Raw genomic sequence first — 9,068 nt, forward strand, 5'->3', positions numbered from 1 at the left:
ATATGTCCCACTGTGGACACCTATAAACATTTATTATACTCTGGGGTCTGAAAAGACCCCAGAGTATAATAATCGGAGACCCGGGGGATTAAAACCATTAAAAGAACAGAGACAGTTGCTTACCTGTTCCTGTTGGCTGTCCTGTCCGCTCTTGTCCAGCTTTAATGACGTCAGACGTCACATGACTCGGGAAGCTGGCCTGGGTCATGTGACGTCAGACACGAATGACGGAGGCCTGGCAGGATCGTGGAGAGGTAAGTAACACTGTTTTTTATGTTACCTTACCCCTCCCGGTGCGCCGATCATTATACTCGGGGGTCTGCAAAGACCCCCGAGTATAATGATAGCCTCTGTGGGCCCCGCAGTGTCACTTGCCGATCCCGGCCCAGCCAGGATCGGCAAGTGAATGGGGCCCGTAACGGAATTTTAAAAAAAATTTAAAAAAACCGCAGCGGTAGCGGCTGTCACCGGGCCCCCTAATGGCCCGGGCCCTGTGGCAGCTGCTACTGCTGCTACCACGGTAGTTACGCCCCTGGGTTCCGCCATTTTCCTGTTGATTGCCGGCACCCGGAGTAAGCTCCGGGGCCGGCGTCAGGTTACTATGACAGCCGGAAGCCTTGTGAAAGCTCCCCGACTTGTCATTACATTGCTTCTATAGCAGGCTATGCTACATACATACGTACTTTGCAATGCATTAGCATTGTAATGCATTGCATTAGTGATCAGACCCCCTGGGGTTAAAGACCCCTAGGGGGTCTAATTAATGCAAAAAAAATATATATATAAAATTTTTTTTAAAAAGTATTAAAAATTCAAATCACCCCCCTTTCCCTAGAAAACATATAAAAGTAGTTAAATACTGTGAAACACATACATGTTAGGTATCCCTGTGTTCGAAATCGCCCGCTTTAAAATCTATAAAAATATTTTTCCTGTACGGTAAACGCCGTATCAGGAAAAATAGTCAAAAGTTCCAAACTGCCGTTTTTTCACTGTTTTGATTCTGATAAAAATTTGAATAAAAAGTGATCAAAGCAATAGCATTTCCTGAAAAATGGTAGAACTAAAAAGTACATTCGGCCCTGTACACAGACATATAAAAAAGTTACAGCTGTCAGAATATGGCGACTTTTAGAAAAAAATTTTTTTAACACAGTTTTGGATTTTTTTTTAAGGGGTTAAAATGTAAATAAAACCATATAAATTTGGTATCCCTGGAATCTAAACGAAACACAGAATACAGGGGACATGTCATTTTGGCTGCACAGTGAACGCCGTAAAAGCGAAGCCCGTAAGAAAGTCGCAGAAATGCATTTTTTCTTCAAATCCACCCCATTCTGAATTTTTTTTCCAGCTTCCCAGTGCATTATACAGAATAATTAATGGTGGCATCATGAAGAAAAATTTGTCCCGCAAAGATTAAGACCTCATATGACTCTGGGAGCGGAGAAATAAAAGTTATGGGGTTTAGAAGGAGGGAAGTCAAAAACGAAAATCAAAAAATGCCATCGGCGGGAAGGGGTTAAAACAAGTGACACCCCCCCCCCCCCCATTTCCATGTTCCAAGACTGCTATAAGACCTAGTGTAAGTACATCCACACAGATTAGATACGTAGTAGATTTTCTATCAGATATGCACCTTCAAAATTGATGAAACTTTAAGTTTTGACAGTGGATTATACTCTATGCAATGAATACAGTAAATCTACAGCAAAATCCACAACAAATGGGAAGTAACAAAGTTTTGGTTTGATTCAGGATGGATGGAAATACAATAAGTTATAGGTAAACCATAACAGTATACAGTATATATGACTTTCTACTGAACTATTAAGTGTGTCCCTCTGACCATCATAAGTGTTGGAGGGTATCAAGTATCGTCTCATTAAATACATGTTTAAAATGGTTTAACATCATACTAAACATATGCTTAATATGACAAGCATTGTCATTGCTATTTTAATTGGATCTCTTGAAGTTCTCATAGCATCTGGCTAAAATGATGAAACAGGTTTGTGGAAATCACTTGATGCTTATTTTTACTATTCTGACCTGATGGTTTATAGATTTTGGAAACATGATAGAATAAATCATTCTGTACTCAAATTTCATGTATATGCTTGACGCTGACAGCAGCTGTTGGAAAACTATTTGTGAATAAGTCTTTTGCATATGGTAGACGTATGCAAAAACCGGCTACCCTAGATAAAATAAAGCAGAGATTTTTTTTTCTAAACACAAAGATTTATACGTAACAAATGTGTGTATCTGCTATAGCTCATACATACCGACAAGGTGTGTGAAATATATAGTGCCTGCTGTATTCTTAAGCACGTATAAATACCTCTTACTACCACGCACTATTGTCAAATTTGTACAGTAGTATCTGTTTTAGGCTGGGGCTCTGCATAGTGCAAATCTGCAGTGTTTTACTGTACCCACTAATCCCATCCACACACTGCAGAAAATAATCTGCAGCGGAAATGTAAAACGCAGCATGTCAATTATACCTATGGAAACACTGGCAGTTTTTATATAGGAAGCAGAAAGTCTGCAGAGGAATCCTTTGCAGACTTTTTGTGAAAAGCGCCGCGGTTATAACCGTGATGTGTTATCATCGTAGTTTTTCCCGCAGCATGTCAGTTATACCTATGGAAACACTGGCAGTTTTTTTTATATAGGTACTGTATATAGGAAGCAGAAAGTCTGCAGAGGAACTCTGCAGACTTTGTGAAAAGCGCCGCAGTAATAAATGTGATGTGTTATCGTCGCGGTTTTTCCCGCATCTGTCGCCCATGACATGGGGCCTCAGCCTTAAAGTTTAAGGCTACAACTTCACAACAATTTTGGAGTGAGTAAAAAGTGATTTCCTTATGTTTTGATATTTTCTATGCACATTAAGTGTCTTCAAAGTAATAAATATCAGTCTTGTAGAATCATGCTTTTTTAAATTTTTCCTTTAATAACTGACTTTCTGGTAACAATTTTACAAATTTGCTGGGATTATCTCAAATTTTCATTTTATTTTTGTACAGTTTCAGCTCTGGCAGCTGCTAAGAACAACTGATCAGTGGAGGAGTCAGGTGTTGGACCCTCACCAATATGATATTAATGACCTAGCTGTGGGATAGGACATCAATATTATAAACCAGAAAAAAACAATGAAGACCTTTCAGCACCCCCAACAAGTCCAGTTCTTTACATCAAGAAATAGTCACTGCTTCACTTATTTGGGCACAGTTGGAATTTTTTTTTGCTAGTCCCTCACTTTCATATGTTATTTTGGCTCTGTACTGTACAGAGGTTGGTATCAGGTAGGAGTAGGTGAGAGTTGTGATTCTGAGCTCTGCCACTGGCTGCCCATGATTGGAGCTCTAAATAATGCCCCCTGCCTGGCACTCAGTGTCGGACTGGGGTGTCTAGGGCCCACCAGTGGAATTATTTCTAGGGGCCCACCATCAGGATCCCTGCAAACCAGCAATACCAAGACAGGGCGGTTGAAGGTAATAACATATCAGGAGCCATGCTGCTCTCCCGCCATACGATGTGCAACACTGCACTACCTAAACTTATTGCCACATACTGTATGGAAAGTGAACAGCGTGGCTCCTAGAAATGTTAGCATTACCTATAGCTGCGCTGTCCTGGAACAGCTGATCTGCAGAGGTCCAGGCTGTTGTGTCATCACAGATGTAATATTGATGGTCTATCCCAAGAACAGACCATCAATATTACAAAGATGGATAAACCCTTTAAAGATTTGTCCAGGAATTGGAGCGACCCATGTGCTGGGAGGGAGGTGTAAAATAAAAAATAAAAAGCGCCTTCACCTGTTCCTGTTGCTCCGTTGTCCGCTGCCAGTGTCCATTCAGTCTCGCGCCGGTGCCTCCATGCTGGGAGTCCTGCACCTCATGGGACCACTGAAACCAATTAGGTCTCATTTCTGGAAATCCTGTATCTAACAGACAGAGGCGGGGACAACGGAGTGCTGGGGACAAAAGCTCAATGAAAAACACTGTGGAAAAAAATATATTGAGATTCACTGCAATTTTTTCCCACAATGTTTTTTTAGCTGCATCTCGCTGTTGTGCCTAATCCTTAAAGAAGACCTTTCACCATCTGGGGCACATGAGGTTTAATACACCGCTAGAAAGCCAACAGTGCGCTGAATTCAGCGCACTATTGGCTTTCACGTTCTGTGCCGGTACCGTAGATCTTCATCGTCAGAAGTGCGTTATGACAGTCAGTCAGGAACGCCCTTCCTTACGGTAGCGTCTATAGCGCTGTACTGTGAGAGGGGTCATTGCTTACCAGCCAGCGATGACGCTGAGCGCCTATAGCGCTCTCACAGTACAGCACTATAGGCGCTGCTGTGAGGAAGGGCGTTCCGGACTGACTGTCAGAAACGCCTTTCTGACAGTGAAGAGCTATGGACTGATAGCTCCTCACCGGGGCACAGAATGGGAAAGCTGAAAGTGCGCTGAAATCATCACACTGTCAGCTCTCTAGCAGTGTATTAAACCGCACCTGCCCCAGGAGGTGAGAGCTCCTCTTTACCATCTCAATATACTGCACACCACACTATAAGGATAAGGCCTAACACAGCGTCCCACAGCAAAAAAACGCTGTGGGAAAACCCCCGGCACCGACACATCAGTTTTTCCTGCAGCGCTTTTTGCAGAAACTCCACAGAGGTTTCCGTTTCCGCGCTCGTTTTGTACACGACACAGGACTGGGAGCAGAAAGCTTCATCCACTGTATAGTTGCGTGGCAAATTCACTGCTGCTCAGCTCCCACTGACTTCAATAAGTGCCGAGATGCAGAGAAGGTGCCGGCTGATATACAGTGGACAGAGCTTTCTGCTTCTGGCCCCGTATTGTATACAGGACTGTTGCCAGAAGTGGCTCCATACAGCTGATCGGTCTGAGGGCTGGGTGTGGGCCCCCTACAGATCAGGCATTTATAGCCTATTCTGACGATAAACCATAGAAAATTATGCCTGGACAACCCCTTTAATTTTCCCCCAAAATGACCCACACTTTAAAGAGGTTGTCCAGCATAATTTATTTTTTTTTGTTTATAATTAGTTCTGGGAGGTGAAAAACAAAGTACACAAAAAAAAAACCCGCACTCATCTGTTCCCAGTGCTCTGGTCCTGCAGTTCTGCTGGTAGTTACATGCCGGACTGGACCGCACTGGGAGACACTGGGACAGGCAGACTTCCCCCTGCACACTCCGATCGGCAGTCTGCTTAACAAAATAGAAAGTGTTTTTAAGGGCTCGTTCACATCTGCGCCCGGGGTCTCTGCCCTGCAGGCATTTTTCAAACCCATTCAAATGAATGGGTTTGAAAAGTGTGCGTCCGTAAGCTCCTGTGAGCGTTTTGTGCTCACCGCGGCGAAACGTTTTTTTTTTTTTTAACCAGACACAGAGTCGGACATGCAGGACTTTGTGTCTGGTTTAAAAAAAAAAACGGTTTTGCCGCAGAGAGCATAAAACACTCACCGGCGCTCACGGCCGGACTCGAACCGATAGGTTTCCGTCTTCTACATGCAGAAGATGGAAACCTCAGAATGGAGACCAGACGCTGGTGTGAACCCAACGTTAACTGTGTTTTGCTCAGTAGGGCCTAATCCTTAGTGGCCCCTGCACACAGTATTATCCCCCATAGTGGCCCCTGCACACAGTATTATGCCCCATAGTGGCCCCTGCACACAGTATTATGCCCCATAGTGGCCTCTGTACACAGTATTATGCCCCTCAGTGGCCTCTGTACACAGTATTATGCCCCATAGTGGCCCCTGCACACAGTATTATGCCCCATAGTGGCCCCTGCACACAGTATTATGCCCCATAGTGGCCCCTGCACACAGTATTATACCCCATAGTGTCCCCTGCATACAGTATTATGTCCCATAGTGGCCCCTGCACACAGTATTATGTCCCATAGTGTCCCCTGCACACAGTATTATACCCCACAGTGGCCCCTGCACACAGTATTATACCCCATAGTGGCCCCTGCACACAGTATTATGCCCCATAGTGACCCCTGCACACAGTATTATACCCCACAGTGGCCCCTGCACACAGTATTATACCCCATAGTGGCCCCTGCACACAGTATTATGCCCCATAGTGACCCCTGCACACAGTATTATACCCCACAGTGGCCCCTGCACACAGTATTATACCCCATAGTGGCCCCTGCACACAGTATTATGCCCCATAGTGGCCCCTGCACACAGTATTATACCCCACAGTGGCCCCTGCACACAGTATTATACCCCATAGTGGCCCATGCACACAGTATTATCCCCCATAGTGTTCCGTGCACACAGTATTATACCCCACAGTGGCCCCTGCACACAGTATTATACCCCATAGTGGCCCATGCACACAGTATTATGCCCCATAGTGGCCCCTGCACACAGTATTATACCCCATAGTGTCCCCTGCATACAGTATTATGTCCCATAGTGGCCCCTGCACACAGTATTATGTCCCATAGTGTCCACTGCACACAGTATTATACCCCACAGTGGCCCCTGCACACAGTATTATACCCCATAGTGGCCCCTGCACACAGTATTATGCCCCATAGTGACCCCTGCACACAGTATTATACCCCACAGTGGCCCCTGCACACAGTATTATACCCCATAGTGGCCCCTGCACACAGTATTATGCCCCATAGTGACCCCTGCACACAGTATTATACCCCACAGTGGCCCCTGCACACAGTATTATACCCCATAGTGGCCCCTGCACACAGTATTATGCCCCATAGTGGCCCCTGCACACAGTATTATACCCCACAGTGGCCCCTGCACACAGTATTATACCCCATAGTGGCCCATGCACACAGTATTATCCCCCATAGTGTTCCGTGCACACAGTATTATACCCCACAGTGGCCCCTGCACACAGTATTATACCCCATAGTGGCCCATGCACACAGTATTATGCCCCATAGTGGCCCCTGCACACAGTATTATACCCCATAGTGTCCCCTGCATACAGTATTATGTCCCATAGTGGCCCCTGCACACAGTATTATGTCCCATAGTGTCCACTGCACACAGTATTATACCCCACAGTGGCCCCTGCACACAGTATTATACCCCATAGTGGCCCCTGCACACAGTATTATGCCCCATAGTGACCCCTGCACACAGTATTATACCCCACAGTGGCCCCTGCACACAGTATTATACCCCATAGTGGCCCCTGCACACAGTATTATGCCCCATAGTGACCCCTGCACACAGTATTATACCCCACAGTGGCCCCTGCACACAGTGTTATACCCCATAGTGGCCCCTGCACACAGTATTATGCCCCATAGTGGCCCCTGCACACAGTATTATACCCCACAGTGGCCCCTGCACACAGTATTATACCCCATAGTGGCCCCTGCACACAGTATTATCCTCCATAGTGGCCCCTGCACACAGTATTATACCCCATAGTGGCCCATGCACACAGTATTATCCCTCATAGTGGCCCTGGCACACAGTATTATACCCCACAGTGGCCTCTGCACACAGTAGTATTCCCCATAGTGGCCCCTGCACACAATATTATGTGCCATAGTGACCCCTGTACACAGTATTATGCCCCATAGTGGCCCCTGCATACTGTATTATTCCCCACAGTGGACTTCCCGAAAAGGGAAGATGTGAACCAGGCCTAATACATATAACATACATTTACACACATACATTCATATACATACACACACACCTATCTACAAATATACAGGACTCACACAGTATATCAGACACTTTACACAAATATACACACATTAAATATACATATTTTACCCAAAAAATGTACTTACATTTGGCTGTGTCCTGTCTGTCCTGTCTGGCTGTGGTGAAAGCTCTGTTTACAGCAGCCGGCAGACTTCCCCCTGCACACTCCGATCTGTGTGGGGGAGGGGCAGCACAGCTCCTGCTAGTGACGGCAGTGTGCAGTGCAGGGAGCAGAGACACACACTCCCAGCGATTGGTACAGGGGCCCATTTTGGCACGGTCAGGATCCCGATCGGGCCCCTGAAGATCCCGATCGGGCCCCTGACAAGTGCATTTAGATAAAATTAATAGACAGGCTCGGGGGCCCACCGGGGAATCCCCTGGTGCTCCGGCGGGCCAGTCCGACCCTGCTGGCACTGCCCCATTAACATTGCAGAGCTGAAATAGCACATTGGGCACCAAAACTAATTGCATTGATTGTTCAGGAAGTGATGGGGCTAGAGAAGAAATTCCAACTGTGCCAGAGGCCATGGACCCGTGCCTAATGACTATTATGCTAAGAAGTAGGGTTGGTAGAGGTGGTAAAAGGTCCACCTCTTTAATTCAGTTGTTGACAACTAGGTGGTAAGTTAGCCCGAAGAAGGAGCAGACATGTGGTCTAACTACAGGATTAGACTACACAAAGTTCTTTACTGTCTGTCACCATGGAGAAACATAGACTGCAAAGCTGTGAACACAACAATAATATGCAAGGATGAGTGATACTGTGAAAGGTCTCCAGATCACTGGCTGTAGTAACATGCCTGTCTGTGAATGGGTTTCTCGCACTTTCCATAGTATTCAAAGTGAACTAGAATTTTGTTAGCAATTTATTAAAAAGCAAAGCAAAATGGCAGAAAGACAAATGGCAGCTGCTGCTGAATAACCACAGTGAAGGGACTTGCTTAAAATAAAAAATAAATGTGTGTTATTGGAAAAAAAATACACAGTGATCTCTGAATAGAGATGTCAGGGGAGAAAATTGCTATTGTATTAGTTAGATTTGCGCAAAAGACTCTTTACAATGTCAACATTGTTCACTGCTAAGTGATTTCTTCCTGATCCATGCAAGAAGTCAGCATGTGTCCATATTTGGGTGATCTGCTATAAGACTTGGTACTCAGCCAAGTTGTACTTGTGAAACCAGTAAATGAGTGTGGATATGTCTGCAGAGACGTACAGAGCATTCTAAACCTTTTACATAACATTTCTCATACATAGAGTGCTGAGCAAGGAATTATTAAAACGCAAACAACTATGCCATGGATCCAGGAA

This window comes from Leptodactylus fuscus, chromosome 4 (genome assembly GCF_031893055.1).
Source record: "Leptodactylus fuscus isolate aLepFus1 chromosome 4, aLepFus1.hap2, whole genome shotgun sequence".
In the NCBI taxonomy this organism is placed as follows: domain Eukaryota; kingdom Metazoa; phylum Chordata; class Amphibia; order Anura; family Leptodactylidae; genus Leptodactylus; species Leptodactylus fuscus.